The sequence below is a fragment of the Cupressus sempervirens genome, chromosome 2 (assembly GCF_028749045.1).
Source record: "Cupressus sempervirens isolate cs-2001-9-10 chromosome 2, ASM2874904v1, whole genome shotgun sequence".
NCBI lineage: Eukaryota > Viridiplantae > Streptophyta > Pinopsida > Cupressales > Cupressaceae > Cupressus > Cupressus sempervirens.
In genome coordinates, this window is record NC_143119.1 from 109,803,700 (window position 1) to 109,821,470 (window position 17,771).

Genomic DNA, 17,771 nt, shown 5'->3' on the forward strand with positions numbered 1-17,771 from the left:
TATCCTTGCTATATAACTAGAGACCCTATCAATTTATTAAAGCATTTACTTAATTCCTTGAATTAAAATATGCAACAAATTGATATACAACCTATCCCAATTTCATAAAACTTACTTACACAATCCCAAGATAATCAGTACACAACAATGGAGATAGAATTCAAAGACAAAAATATGGCAAAAATTCTTCCTTTGCATTAATTTTCATTGAAAATTACAAGAATCCTGGTAAAACTATAGAGACCTTCAAAATAAGACAACAAATTCTTCAATATTCACTTATATTCTCAAACATACAAAAGAATACATCATAAAGTTCACAAAAGACTTAATGGATAGACAACAATAGCATAATTTTCAAAATTACATGAAAATCAAACCTCTACTCCACATCTTGGCAATCCTTTTATAGGAAGGATTACAACAAGTTTCAGATCAAAGGACACCTGTAAAAATCTTGATAAAAAAAAAATACAAAGATATTCCTATTATGTTACAAAAAAACATTTTTTGTACTTGGCCACAAAATTAAGACACAGTTACAAAACTGACAGGTGGCACTTCTCAACAAATATCAATTTGTCTCTAGCTTATGTCTCCATCCATGCCTTTTCTTTTCTGAACCACATCTCAAATACATCTAGTCACTATCACTAGCTAGCAATGCCTTGATATCTGTAATTAGCTCCCAAATGGTGATATTTATCTTAATATCAAGACATGTAACATCTCTAATTGTATATAGCTCTTCCAGCCATTAGATTCATTTGGCATCAATTATAGCTTTGACTTCAACAACCACCTTAGACATCTCTACCTCTAGCCTATAAAGTATTTCTATCATATCATAAACAACATTGGAACCTACTTCATTATTAAAAAAAGATAAGAACCTAGGATGATTAAGAATATTGTTAAAATATGATGACCATTCAACCTACTCCTTTGTTTTTCCCTCACTATGCAAAATTGTAGGTAGAAAATTTGGTGTCCTAGTAGAAATTTTTTCATCTTATTTTGGACTAGCTACATCTTCCCTCTGAAGAAACCATTCAAATCTCTCACCTTATGGATTTCTTTTCTTGTATTTATGATGGTTTCCTTTGGTAGGTCTTTCTTCTAGGAAAGTATAGTAATTATACTATCAAAGAATTAAATGTAGGGCCCCATGTGTTGAACAGTGGAGATAACAAAGCAATGGCCTTTGAACATTTGTATTCCACTCCTTCCCTAGCATTCTGTGAAACTGTCCTCAATGCATTAATCTTATGGATCAAGAAATTTGGTAGTGCTCTAATTTCTGCTTCTTTATTGGCTTCTAGCTTTTCTACATTGATTTCCATAAGTTGGCTTGATGTTTCCCCTATTTCAAAAGTATGGCCCTCTACATCATTGTCATGAACTTCTATGGCAAATTTGACCAAATTTTTCAATGATGACACCTCCATCTCTAACTTAATTACATTTTTTTGTAGGAAGAAATTTATCTTCATTTCTTCTTCATAACTCCTTGTCCCAAAAAAAAATTCATATGTCTTTTCAAGTTTAGCCTAAAGAGCGTCCATCTTGTTCTTACCCATTAATGCTACCGAGGTATACATTCCCAACATTTGGTCACTAGAAGTAGATTGCACATGCCAAAATATAACATTTCCCCTAGGGGACTCTTTGATTTCCATGAGAGTGGGTTTATTATCCTTTGGAGCTAAACTCCAAATGGCCATTGTTTGGGCATCCATATTGAACCCTGATCCCATCATCTCCCCATACTAATTTTTATTTTCAAAAGAAATTGATTTCTCTTGTCTTCTTGTTTGATCTAGCAAAAAAGAAGAGATCAGATCCTAGCTTGGGAATATAATCATTCTACTTCTTGTCACTAGATCTCTAGCCTCTTCAACAATCCTATAACTTTTGTACCAACCTAGCAATTACTTCATCTAAATCTCCAAGCTTCATCTACAATTTTAATTCATTTCTATTTATTTTAAAAAGTAAGCTTTTGAATTCATTTGACTTGATGAAATTGTCATCATTCATAAACTCCTTGGCCTCAATAATTCTATCATTAATCATTTGTGTCCTCTTCTCATCTTCACATGCCTAGGAAATTAGGAATCTTCTTCTAACATCATCAAAATATTTTCTCCCCCTTGGCAAGATTTGGAGAGCCTTCTATTGAGCCTTATATGTTGTTTCTACTATTTTTTGCTTCTTGTGTGTCTGTTCTACCCATGTAGAGCTCTTAGGAACATCTTGTTCAGGTTGATCCTCTTTAGATTGATCTTCTTCATTAGATACCTCCATTGGGTATTCATCATCAAAGTAATCTGGGTCAATCTTCTTTCTGATTGCCTCTAGGACTTGAGACACCAATTCATCAAAATTCTTAACATACTTATCTAATCTAGTCAAATAATATTTATTAGGATAAAACACTTTAAAGGATGGGTCTATCTTTCTCATTTCTTATTCATAATTAAGAATATCTCTACATTTAACCATTCTTTCTCTGCAAACATCCCGACACAAAACATCACCAATATCATCCTCTTCCCACATAGACTTTGTAGGGGGCATATTATATCCTCTCATATTCTTCAAGGAATGCCTTACTACATTGCATGGGTCATAGGTTCTAGTTGGCCCAATTGGCATTATATAATTTTGTAAAAATGAGTTGGTCTACTCAATAGCATTCCTGCCAATCTCAAAACCCCTACCTTAGTAAATATGCATAGAAATGTTCCCTTCTTGATACCCTTTCCTAAATATTCCTTATTCAAAGAAATCAACTACCAAAATATCTCTACCAACCCTAACCTCTCAGGAACATATTTTGACAAAATGTGGGGTGGTTGAGGACATCTAAAAATCCTTATAATAGTATATTCTTCAAATAAGAAAACACTACCCCACTCATGAGTCAATTGTTTTCCAACATCAAAGCACCATTTAGGTCTAAAAATCTTCCTAATATTTCTAGGAACTCTTTCAATTATACATCCTATCATTTTTAAAACTAGATGAACAAAATCATTATGGAAAGAGATAATATTTGAATATGGATAATACATTTGCCATACCCGTGGCCATCTTTGCACTAGAAACTTCTCACCCCACTCTTGTGTTGACTCAAAGAAGCTTTGATCAAATATGTCAACATTCTTTGACAAGATAAGGTGCATGAGTAGAGAGTAGTGAGGGAACTTGAAATCCTTAAGTTCTCCTTGTTGGGCGACAATTATTTCTTTGTGAATACTCTCTATGATGTATTTCACAAAATCATATATGGCATAGTGATTTGGATCTTGAGTATTCAAAGCCATGACATAATATGCCCCTAAAGCATTCATGGTTTGATCTATACCTAGGGCTTTGTCAATCCCAAACATAGTAATCTGAAAGTACCTGTAAAAGAAGTCCAAGGACATGATTTCATTGATATCTCTTCTCTTTGGGATCTCTCCTACCTCCTTCTTCACCTTGGGAATGTGCTTGATCATATTTTTTCCCATATAGAAACTCTTATGTTTTCTAAAAATCTTGTTCAATTCTTTAATATCAATGGGCAATGGCATAGGTCCTCCCAAGTCAAATGCCTCTATGAATGTATCTTTATCCAATGCTAGAAAAATACTTTTATCCTTCCTATGGAATGATTTATTCATAGGATTATGACAATTGATTAATGCCTTAACCAAATCTATGTCTACAAATACTTCTAGCACTATTAATTTTCCCAAATTTCTTACCCTAGGGTTACAAATTGGAACTTCTTTCACTCTATTTCTATAGAAAAATCAAAACAATTCATACCTATTTTTGTCAGGGATGATTGCATCTCTGCACATTGCATATGGGTGTTTGAACATGAGGTCATTAGCATTCTGAGCATTTTTAGAACGAAGAAATATGTGTATCTATTCTTCTATGAACATGTTGGGAGTCCTTGGTGGTGTATCTGGTACTTTAATTACTGCTTGGGCAATCAATTTTCCTTCTTGTTGGGCTATTTATGCAAGTTTTTTTTTTTATTCTATATGCTATTTGAATAAAAATCACTCAGAGATCACTTTTGTACTTTGAAATTATTGGAAATATAAGAGGAGTAACTTAGAGTGGAGGGGTGAATCAATTACTATAAAAATATTTCCTAGATCCCTTAGATGTCAATACAAAACTCTTCTAAAAATTGATTTGTACTAATGCTCGGTAAAAACACTAAAATAGTAGTAAATCACTAAACATTATAATTTCTCAACAAACACTTAGCATAAAAATTATAAGATTTTATTTGAGATTACTTATTACTTTAGCTTAGCTGCAAATGCATAAATAAAATAGTACAAACACATTTGACACCTAGATTTAACATGGAAACCCAATTTGGGAAAAACCACCAATTGCAACTAGTTACTGATTTTCATTGTTCTGAAGTGAGCCCTATTAGGAGCCAATCCTATTAAAGTTTACAAAACATACTATTAGGTGTGATCCTATTAGAGGGTTTAATCACCTTGTTATGAGTGGCCTAGTTAGAGGTCTTCAGACAATTCAATAGAACCGCCACCTTGTTAGAGGATTTACAAATAGTTGTTTAGTCAACTCTATTAAGATATTTAGATCACTAATGTAATGGTTAGAGAGTAACCATGGCATGACCTGAATTGGATGCAACTGAATTGCTAATTACATATCTCAATTCTGGCTTGTATAATTGATCCTTCTTGATCAAATATATCTTTTCAAATTCACAGTGATATTCTACTTATCCTTCTAATTCACTTGTTGTTTTCATCATTAGATCTTCAAAATCTTCCATGGATTCACATACTTCACACTTTTGCATTTTCTATCCCTCAACTTGATCTTTTATTTATATATTTCATATCGTCAATTTGGCTTAAATGCACTTACAATAATTAATATTCATCTTCTCAGTTGGCTAGAACCAACAAACAAATCAATTGAACTCAATATGCCAAAACAAGAAAATCATTTGTTAGCTAACCTTTCTTGGTAGATACTAACTAAAAAATGATTTTCTTGTGTTAACCAAGTGAACTTAGTTAACACTACATACTTTTAAATTTCCTTTCATAATCGAGTGATCTCAGTTAGCACTGGTTTCATCCAACATTTCCTTTATTAACTGAGTGAGCTTAGTTAACACTCAACTTCTGCAATCTTTTCTTTGATGCTTGAGTGAACTCAGTAGACACTACCTTCTAAACTAAACAAACTCTAGAATGCTAAGCATCCATAGAAAACTATCTTCAATGCCTCAGTGAGCTCAACATACACTGATTGGTAATGATTTGACAATTTGTGTAACATCAAAGACAATACACAATTAATCAATTATTCCAACAATCTCCCTCTTTGGCATTGATGGTAACATAAGTTGTCATAACACAACAAAATTTTTGAGAATGAATAAAATAAGGAACATATCCTTAGTTTCATTCTAATTCTCATACATGCGAACTCCCTCTATTAGTGTGAACTCTTTTTGCCTTCAATTTTTGCCTCTGTTAGATAGCTTCTATTTTCTAGAACTTCTTGCCAAGTTCGTTCTCCCTCTTGACAATTATATCTATCAGATATGATAGAAAACTTCTCCCTCTTTTCAATAAAAAATTTTGTGAGATATGGCAATAAAATTCTCCCTCTTTGACATCTCATGCCAAAGACAATAATTAGTGAATATTAATGTACCTCAAGTACCAATTCATTTGCAATATTCCCTTCCCAATTATGTATCAACTGATTAATTTTCAACAATGCTCTATTTGATGTATCATTAAACTTCACTTAGTGAGCCTTAGATAGGGGAATGACCCCTAGCTTACCTCTTAGATACAAAAATGTGTTCCTAGGTAATGGCTTGGTGAATATGACTGTAATTTATTCTTTTGTATTTACATATTTCAATCTGACTTCTTTATCTTGCACCAATTCTCTCAAGAAATGATATTTTATAAAAATGTGCTTTGTTTTGGTATGCATCACTAGATTCTTTGATATATTGATTGCACTAGTGTTATCACAGTGTATGACTACTAGATCCTTGATCTCTACCTTCATACCTATCAATAGTTGTTTGAACCAAACAATATTAGAACAATTGACTATTGTTGCCACATATTTTTCCTTTGTCATGGATTGAGAGATACAATTGTTTTTCTTTCTTTTCCAAGACACCAGTCTTTTACCAAGAAAGAATGCTCCACCACTAGTGCTTTTCATGTTATCAATACTTCATGCCCAATCAATGTCTCTAAATACTTTTAAGTCCAAATTGCCTCCCTTTTTGTACCATAAACAATATTCTTTAGTACCTTTTAGATATCTCATGATTATTTTGATTGCCATCATGTGATTTTCTTTGGGATTTGTTGAGAATCTTGCCACCATACCAACTGCTACTAAAATATTAGGCCTTGTATGTACTACATACTATAATTTTCCAATCATTCATCTATATGTGGTCTGATCTACTTCTTTGGAATCATCATTCTTGGAGAGCTTATGTCTAGCAGACATAGGGGTTCCAATTGGTCTTGAATCTTCCATTCCAAATTTCTTTAGTATCTCTTTGATATATTTGGATTAAGTAATGTAGATACCATCTTTCTTCTATTGAATCTCTAATCCATCAAATAATTTTATTTCTCCAAATAGACATCTCAAATTATTTTTTCATTTTTTCTGAAAAAGCTTTGTACAAGTCATCATTTCCTATGAATAAAGTGTCATCAACAAACATTTATGCCATCACTATTAGGATAAACTACGAACAAAAATAAAAAACTACATGCAAATATAACCAATAACAAAAAAATAATAGATCACATAGAAATGAACACAAGGCACCAAGATTTAACATGGTTCACCCAATCCCTGGGCTATGTCCACCAAACAGCAAGCTCGATCTTATTACAATCTAGTGGTTACAACCTAATTATAGTCTGTAATCCCTTACAGCTCAATACCACCGCAAGAAGCAATTTTGCATCACAACATCATGAAAAATACCCAACCCTAAACCCTTTTATACAAGTATTAAACCACTTTAGGGTTATAACATGTCGGCCATAAATTAGCCATAACTTTAGTGGTGAATCTACAAATAGTACCAAAAAAAAATTTCCCCACAAAATTATGGAGTATGTACAGTACTTTCCTAATCAATCACCACAATCTAACAATCTCCCACTTAGGGATTGATCAGGCTCCACACTAAACAACAATCTCCCACTTGGAGACTGATCTTGTAGCAATACCACTACCACATGGGGCTCCCACTAGATCAAACCACCCTAGACTCTACTATTCTTTTATTCATATTCAGTCTAAAAGACCAACCGAAGCTGAAGAGGAGTTTAGCTTCTTCCTTGTTACAACCTTTGTCAACATATCTACTAGATTGTCATTTGTATGTATCTTCTCCAGCTTTAACTGTCCATCCTCCAAAACTAACCAAATGAAATGGTACCGCAACTGTATGTGTTTGGTCTTAGAATGCAGAGCTGAATTCTTGGCAAGATGAATGGCACTTTGCCTATCTGTGAACAAATAATTATCCTTCTAAGGATGTCCCAATTCTTCCAAGAAGAATTGAAGCCATATCATCTCCTTGGCTGCCTCTGTAGCAGCAATATACTCTACCTCTGTAGTGGATAGAGTATTAATCTTCTGTAACCTAGAAATCCAGCTCACAACTACCCCACCAATAGTAAAGACATAACCTATAGTTCTTTGCCTCGTATCAATATCCCCTGCCAAATTTGAGTCAACATAGCCTTGCAAATTAGTAGCACAGCTCCCAAAGTGTAAACACTTATTGGATGTTCCTCTCCAATATCTGAGAATCCACTTGACAGCATTCCAATGCTCAAATCTCGGATGACTTATATACCTTCTAACGACTCCCACTCCATGTGCAATATCTAGCCTAGTGCATACCATAGCATACATCAAGCTTCCTACAACTAAAGCATAGGGTACCTTGGACATCTTATCCTCCTCTTCATATGTCTTAGGACACATCTCCTTAGCCAACTTCAAATGACCAAGGTGTGGTGACAGCTTTAGCATTCTCCATAGAGAAACATTGCAACACCTTCTCAACATAATTAGCCTAAGATAGTGTTAATGTTCTATTCTTCCTATCTTTGCAAATCTTCATACCAAGGATTTCTTTTGCTGCCCCCAAATCCTTCATAGAAAATGCATGTGCTAACTGGCATTTCAGCCCCTTAATATGATCCATGTTAGACCCAGCTACAAGCATATCATCAATATATAAACATAAAATAATGTAGCTATCATCATCCAACCTCTTAAAATAAACACAATAATCTGAATGACACCTATTATATCCATGCTCATGCATAAACCTATCAAATTTTAGATACCATTGCCAAGGTACTTGCTTCAAGCCATATAAACTTTTCTTCAATTTGCACACTAAGTTCTCGTTACCTTTGACCTCAAATCCCCGTAGTTGAGCCATATATATTTCTTCATCCAAATCACCATGAAGGAAGGTTGTTTTAACATCCAACTGCTCTAAATGCAAATCTTCAGTAGCCACAAGACTTAAAATAGTATGGATAGAAGTCATTTTAACAACAAGTGAAAATATCTCATCAAAATCAATTCCCTTTTTCTATGCAAATCCTTTTACAACTAACCTGGCCTTAAATCTTTTCTTACCACCTTCCTCTTCTTTCAACCTATAAACCCACTTATTCTATAAAAACCTTTTTACCTACAAGTAACTTGCACAAATCCCATGTCTTATTCTTTAGCAAAGAGTCCATTTCATCTTTCATTGTAGACTCCCACTGAATCTTAGAATCCACCTATATAGCGTCATCATAACTTTTAGGTTCACCAGCATCAATAAGTAAAATAGAATACAAAGAGGGCGAAAATCTTTGTGGAGGTCTAATTATCCTCGTTGACTGTCTAACATTCACTAGTGTGTGGTATTTTTTGTTGCAGTTGTTGTACATCATGAGGAATGGCTGGAACATTAGCTTTTGGAGTATCATCCAGCACCACATAATCATCTTTGTTCTTCTCATGTTGCTACAATAGATCTTTGTACAACACTTTCTCATTGAATATGACATCCTGACTTCTTACAATTTTATAATTTTCAAAATCCCAAAGCCTATAACCAAATTCATTAATGCCATATCCAAAAAAAAACACATTTCTTTGATTTAGCTTCTAGCTTGGTTCTATTTTCAAAGTCTATATGAGAAAAAGCTTCACAACTGAAGGTCTTGAGAAAAGAATAACTCACCTTCTTACCATTCCATGCCTCCTCTAAAATACCACAGCCCAAAGGAGTAGAGGGACCTATATTAATCAAATATACTATAGTATTGATACTTATCGCCCACATGTGTAAGGGGAACCCAGCATGCAACCTCATGCTCCTTGCATGCTCCATTATAGTCTTGTTCATGTGTTTAGCCACTCCATTTTCCTATGGAGTCCTTGAAACAATTTTATGTCTACAAATACCATTAGTGGAGCAATAATATTCAAATTCATGACTACAATACTCACCACCATTATTAGATCTGAGAAATTTTAATTTCTTACCAGTCTCATTTTCAACCAAACATTTCCATTTCTTAAAAGTTTGAAATACATCAGATTTCTGTCTAAGGAAATAAACCCATACTTTTCTAGTTGTGTCATCAATAAATGTAACATAATAATGAAAGCCACCAAGGGAAGATACCTGAGCTGGTCGCCATACATTTGTATGCACAAACTCTAATTTCTTCTTTTTGTTTTCCTTCCCAGTCTTTACAAAACTCACTCTCTTTTGTTTTCCATACACACAACTTTCATAGAGATCCATATTAACAAATTTCAGACCTGGTAAACTTTCTTTGAATGAAGTACTGTCATACCTTTCTCACTCATGTGCCCAAGTCTATTGTGCCATAGTGTTGTATCAGAATCTATAGCACCTATTTGTTCTCCCTGCTCAACTACAGCAATTGTTCCTGAATATTCATTTTTCTCTGAAACAATCAAAGTAGAAGGAATAATATGACTTGTACAAAGATATAAGGTGCCTAATTTTACACCTTTTGCTACTACAAGGGAACCTTTTGAAACCTTCCAATTTTTATCATTAAAAGTAACTACACAACCCTCATCACCGAATTGCCCTACTGAAATTAAATTCCTACTCAGCCTTGAAACATGTCTTACCTCATGTAGCAGCCAATGATTCCCATTCTAAAACTTAATCTTAATTTTTCCCTTTCCAAAAATTTGACAGGGTTCATTATCCCCCAAATAAACAAGCCAAAAATCCCCTTAGACATAATCAATGAAATAACCTCTATGAGGTGTAGCATGAAATGAAGCGCCAGAATCTAAAACCCGTGAATCATCAACAGTTTCTAAAGATAGAAGAAAAGCATCCTCTTTGGATTTTTTACTTACCACATTTGCCTCCTTGTCTCCATCTAATTTGTCTCCTTCATTTTTCTTTCGATTCTAGCAATCTTTCTTTTTGTGCCATGGTTTCCCACAATACCAGCAATCATTTTCTCCTCTTGATTGAGATCTCTTCCCCTTCGACTTTCCTCTTGATTTTCCACAACTTCTAGAGTTACTTCCTCTCTTAGTCATTCTACCCCTTCTTTGTGCATTCAAAGCACTTCTTGATGTAGATCCACCTGAGCATTTCCTACAAGTTCCTCACTCAAAACAACACTAATCACATCTTTAGATCCAGGAAGAGAATTACTCACCGCCATTACCAAGCCATTCCAGCTTTCAGGCAAAGAACACAAAATCAAGAGAGCCCTAATTTCTTCATCAAAATTGATACCCATAGAAGATAACTAACTACTAATAGTATTAAACTCATTTAAATGATCTACAACAAACTCACCGTTTTCCATTTTCATATTAAATAAATGCTTCATGAGAAATACCTTGTTTGAAGCAGACGACTTTTCATATAGTGTCACTAGGGTTTTCATCAACTCTTCTGTCATCTTTGCTTTTGTAATAAAAAATGCCATTGATGGTGTCAGGCATAACTGAATGCTTCCAAGTACCTTTCTATCCAAAAGATCCCATTCATCATTTGACATAGTTCCCTGATTCTTGGCTTTGCCTTCCAACAGCTTCCATAAATCCTTCTAATACAAATAGTCTTCCATTTGCATCTTCCATAACTAGAAGTTCTACCCATTAAACCTATCAACCCTCAACTTACCCTCATCTTCCATTGCTCCCACTCAACCATGAGACTCCCACTCAACTATGAAACTTTCCTGCAGAGGATAATTGAAAAAAAAAACTAGGCTCTGATACCACTTGTTAGGATAAACCATGGATAGAAATAAAAAACTACATGCAAATATAACCAATAACAGAAAAATAATAGATCACATAGAAATGAACACAAGACACTAAGATTTAATGTGGTTCACCCAATCCCTAGGCTATGTCCATCAAATAGCAAGTCTGATCTTATTACAATCCAGTGATTACAACCTGATTACAGTCTGTAATCCCTTACAGCTCAATACCACCGCAAGAAGCAACTTTGCATCACAACATCATGAAAAATACCCAACCCTAAACCCTTTTATACAAGTATTAAACCACTTTAGGGTTATAACATGTTGGCCATAAATTAGCCATAACTTTAGTGGAAAATCTATGAATGGTGAATCTACGAATAGTACCAAAAAAAAATTTGGGCCGATGCCCCGGACCCCACAAAATTATGGAGTATATATAGTACTTTCCTGGTCAGTCAACACAATCTAACAATCACAATCTTCTTATCTGGTTTTTCTTTGATATATAGACTACTGTTATCATTTATTCTTTGTAAACCAATTTATATCAAGTAGTTATGAAGTTTTTCATACCAAGCTCTAGGAGCTTGCTTGAGACCATATAATGTCGTGTGTAATTTGCAGATCATGTCCTTTTTGCTAGGATCTACAAAACCTTCTCGTTGTTCAATGTAGACTTCCTCATCAAGAATTCTATTCAAGAATGTAGATTTTATATTCATTTGATTGACTTTAAATCCTCTGTGAGCTACATAAGCTAGTAAAGTCTGAACACCTTCTAATCCTGCAATAGGAGCAAAAGTTTCACCATAATCAATACATTCTTCTTTAGAATAGCCTTTATATACATACCTTTCTTTGTTTCTAGATACTTTTCCATCTTCATTTAACTTGTTCTTGAATACCCACTTTGTGCCAATTAAATTTTTGTCCTTGGGTCTAGCAACAAGAGTCCAGGCTTTTTTATTCTCTATTTTTTCTATTTCTTCATTCATTGCTTCAATCCAAATTTCATTATCCAAAGCATCTTTAACATTTCTAGGTTCAAATTCAATAAGTAAACATGTACCTTTCAATTTTCTCCTTGTCATTGTTCCATCTAATTTGTCTCCAATGATCTAATCAAGTGCATGATGCCTTCTAACATATCTTGCTAACACAAGTTCTTTGGATTTCGAATAAGTTTCACTCATTTCATCATGAATTTTAGTATCAAGCTAGGGTCCCATTATCTGTGACTTAGGTCCATCAAACTTGGTTTTCTCTAGCTTGGTAGCTTCTGACTTAAGTCCTTTGGGCTGTGATTTGGGTTGCATTGTCTACAGCTCGGTAGCTATAGGAGATTTTGGGGACTTGGGAGGTGAAGCTTCCTTTCTTTCAGATAGATTTGGTAGGGTATTAGGTTCATAGTAAAAAAATCTTTTGCAATCCTTAGGCTTTTTTTTGCTTTTTTCTTCACTCTTTTATGCAAACTCATCAATTCTCACATGTGCCCGTTCTGTGATTTTATGAGTAGACAAATTCAAACATTTGTATGCTTTACTTCTGCAAGAGCATCCTAGAAATATGCCTTCATCACCTTTGATGTCAAAATTTCCTTTTCTATATTCTTTCAATATGTAACATTTGCTATCAAATAATTTCAAGTAACTTACATTAGGTTAGTAGCCATACCATAGGTCATAAAGGAGTTTGATTTGAGTCTTTCTTATGCTATACTCTATCCAAGGTATGAACTACAATGTTGATTGATTCCTTCTAGTATTTGATTGTAAAATTATTTTCTATCTTCAATGTTCTTGCACAATCCATGATGGATCTATTTCATCTTTTAGCTATACCATTCTACTCTAGTGTACCAGGGGCTGATACTTGTCTTTTAATTCCTTTTTCAATGTAGAATTCATTGAATTCATTGGAGATAAATTCACCTCCTCTATTTGATCTCAAACATTTCAATTTCTTTTTCTACTCTTGCTAGATACCATTTGAACTTTTGAAAAGCTTTAGATTTTTCTTTTAGATACATTACAATCATCATTCTAGAGTAACCATCAACAAAGATAATGAAAACCTTTTCTCCATTGTAACTTTCTATTCCAATAGGTCCACTTAAATTTGTATGCACAAGCTCTAATACTTCTTCACAATGATATTTTTTGCTTTTGATAGACCCATATTAGTCTTTTTCATCTTACCAATTCAGCAATTTTTTCATAGACCCATATTAGGTTTCTTCAAACTAGGAATACCTTTTACTTTTTTATGTTTTCTTATCTTAACCAAATTATCAAAGTTTACATGATATAGTCTTTTGTGTTGCAACCAACTTTATTTTACTTAGGCAATAAAATATGAACTTTCATTAAGATCAAGATAAAATAGATTACATTTTGTTTGCTTGCCAAATCCAACCAAATTTCCTTTTCCATTTAGTAGTTTGGCCTTCCCATTCATAAATTTCACATTGAATCCAATATTGTTCAACTGTGCCAAACTCATATATTATGTTTTAATCCATCAATCCAATAAAGGTTATCACATACAATTTCATTAGTCAAAGAGATACATCCTCTTCCTTTTATGTTACAAGGTTCATTATTTCCAAATCTCACACTACCACCATCATAGTATTCCATATGTTCAAACTTTGCTTTATCTCCAATCATATAATGTGAAAAACCACTATCAACAATCCATGTATCATTTATGCTAACATGAGAGATAAGTTCCATCTTATCTCCTTTATCATCAAATTCATCTTTTATAGCAATATATACCATTTCATCTTCATTGTTATCAGAATCTTTAGCCATAAAACAATATTTCTTACCTCCATCCTTGTGCTCCTTGTAGTTCTTGAATTCCTTCTTGCCTTTGTATTTATTTCTTTTCTTCTCATCCTCATTTTCTTTTTTTCAACACCTAGCAACAACACGACCAATTTCTTCACAAGAGAAGTGGATTAGGAAAGTCTTTCCTTTGTACTTTCCTCTTCCTTTGGAATATTTCTTTGCAAGTAGCCTTCAACAATTTCAAGATCACTATTAGGGATTTCTTCTAATTCTTCTTCACTTCTTTATTGATTGGTCTTTGGTTTCTTATTCATTTCTTTGAGTGAGAGTTTGGCTTCAAATGCAAACTCAATATTTTTGGAACTAGGAACATAGTTATCATAGTTATCCAACTCAAAAGCTATCAGTCCTCCAACTAGATCATCCAAAGTTATTTTTTTATTTGGATCACATCTCATTTCAATAGCTGACACTGTAATTGCATAAATAGGAATAAGTGTTGTGAGTACCTTTCTTACAACTATTTTTTCATCAATGTTTCCTCTAGATGCTTTGATTACATTCGCACATGCCTTGATTTTTTCCACATATTTTGCAATGTTTTCATCTTTTCTCATTTTTATCTAATCAAATTGACCTCTGAGACTTTTTGATTTGGCTCTTCTTACATTTTCATCTACTCCATAGATGTCTTTCAGTTTGGTCCATATTGCATAAGTTGTTTTGTAGGGTTTTACTTCATCAAGTTCAGCATAACTAAGAGTAGATGCAATATCAATCATCATGATGTTATGATTCTTCTTTTCATCAAAATCTTCAACTGATAATATTCTAGTGGGAGTCTTTTATTCAGCATGAAGATACTTACAACCTAAATCACTAATAGTCCATAGATTAAATCTCATGAGTCCTTGCCATGCTACAAAATTGTCTCTATTCAACTTGGGATCTCTCTTCTATAAGAAATCTTGATCTTTAGCTTACGTTCTTAAAACCCTCTCTACAAGCACCAAGAGCTTTGATACCAATTGTTGAAAATATAAGAGGAGTAACTAAGAGGGGAGGGTTGAATCAATTACTACAAAAATATTTCTCAAATCCCTTAGATGTTAGTACAAAATAATCTTGTAAAAGCTTAACTCTTGTTGATGCTCGGCAAACACACTGAAAATTTTGTAACTTGGTGAATACTATAATTTCTTGGCAAACACTTAAAATGAAAATCATAAGATGGTATCTAATTTACTTATTACTTTAACTTAGTTTCAAACACATAAAGGAAATAGGATGAACACATTTGACACCAAGATTTAATGAGGAAACCTAATCTAGGAAAAACCACCAATTCCAACTAGTTATTATTTTTCACTCTTCTAAAGTGAGCCCTATTAGAAGCCAACCCTATTAAAGGTTACAAAACACATTATTAGGTGTGATCCTATTAGAGAATTTAATCACCATGTTAGGAGTGACCTTTTTAGAGATCTTTAGACAATTAAATAGAACTACCACCTTGTTAAAGGATTTACAAATATCTATTAAGCCAACTCCATTAACAGATTTAGATCACTGCTACAATGGTTGGAGAGTACCAATGATATGAACTGATTTGGATGCAACTAAATATGATTATATATCTCAATTTTGGTGTGTATACTTGATCCTTCCTAATCGAATATATATTTTCATCTTCACAAGGATATTCTTCTTATCCTTCTAATTCACTTCCTCTTTGCATCATTAGATCTTCAAAATCTTTCATGCATTCACATACTTTTCACTTTTGCACTTTCTATCCCTCAATTTCACCTTTTGTTTATATATTTCATATTGTCAAGTCCACTCAAATGCAACTTATAATAATTAATATTCATCTTCTTAGTTGGCTATAACCAACAAAAAAATCAATTAAAATCAATATGCCAAAACAAGAAAATCCTTCGTTAGCAAACCTTGTTTGGTAAATACTAACTAAGAAATGATTCTCCTATGTTAGCCAAGTGAACTTGATTAATACTTCATAGTTGCAAAGTTCTTTTGGTAACCAAGTGAGCTTGGTTAGCATTGGTTCCATCCAACATTTCCTTCATTAACTAAGTGATCTTGATTAACAATCAACTTCTACAATCTTTCCTTTGATGCACGAGTGAACTTAGAAGACACTTCCTTTTGAACTAAACAAACTCTAGAATACTTGGGATCCATAGAAAACTATCTTCAATGCTTGAGTGAGCTCAACATACATTGACTGGTAATGATATGACATTTTGTGTAACATCAAAAGTAATATACAATTAATCAATCATTCCAACAAAAATCACTCAAAAAATTTAAACAATTTAGAAAATGGTAATAATAGCCTATTTCTTTCTAGGCTTTATCAACTTATGTCATGAGAGAATAGCTTTAATTTGCATTTAAGAGTGGCACACTTGAAAACATATCAATCTTCAAAAATTAAGTCAAATCTATGCTTTTTCAAATTTTCATACACCTAGCTCAGCCCATCTTCATCCAACTCTGATTTTACCATCAAAAACCCATTTTATTCTTAAAAACTATAGGTATGATAGTTGAAAACAAGACCACTTCACCACTTCACATCAGAATTTCTTTTTGCTACAACATGGCTTGCGATGTTGCAAACCCTTTGTTTCTTATTATCAATTGTGGCTTCGCAACTTAAAACATTAGCATCACTTAGATTTGTGCGAGGGTGCAACATCAAATTTAATTATTTTGATTCTAACATGTGAAGACATGATCAATACTTTGCTTAAATTTTCATCTTACTTTTACAGCTTTGCATCTTAACTTAATATGTTACTTCAATTGTATGCGAGCATGTGATATCTTTCAACTTAACTTCCCTTACTACTTCACAACTTGAAAACCTTAATTGCTATTAAACCCTAAAAAAACACATTCATAAGCATTCACAACTTCACTCTTCTAACCAATGGTTCATTTATATTGCCTGCAATGCTATGCTTAGCAAATACTTTTAACTTAAAACTAACACTTTGCACCTTCACGACTTATCTTTGACTATCTATCTAAACCTTTGTGACACCATGCCAATAGTTTATACTAACTATTTCTCCTTTAGTCACATAATCATAGGTATTAATGCTTTAAGCCAAAATAAGCACATGACCATGTTCTCTTCTTTTATTTGCACTGTTGCAACTTAGTACATTTGAAGCTTTCATGAAATATAATAGTAGAGATTTCAAAACTTAGAAAAAAATGCAGGCATGGAAAATACATACATCATTCTAAAGATCAAAATTATATTGCATGAGCTTTAAAATAATGAGAAAAGGACTTGCCTAGGGTTTTTCTCAAGGGCTAACAAAGTTTTCACAAACCCTAGCTTATTCTCTCAACATACTTCTTCCCTTTTTTTTAGAATCTTGCCCAAATTGGGTGAGCAAAAAATTAGGCCATTAGAAACTATTAAATATCAATTACCAATAGTCCTTCATGAATCATCTCAATCATAGATACTCCCCCATAGAGAAAGCATCAAACATCTAGTCTAGATAAACAATAGTACTCTATATTGTTGGACTAATACAATCTCTACATCAACTACTCAAAAGTGGATAGG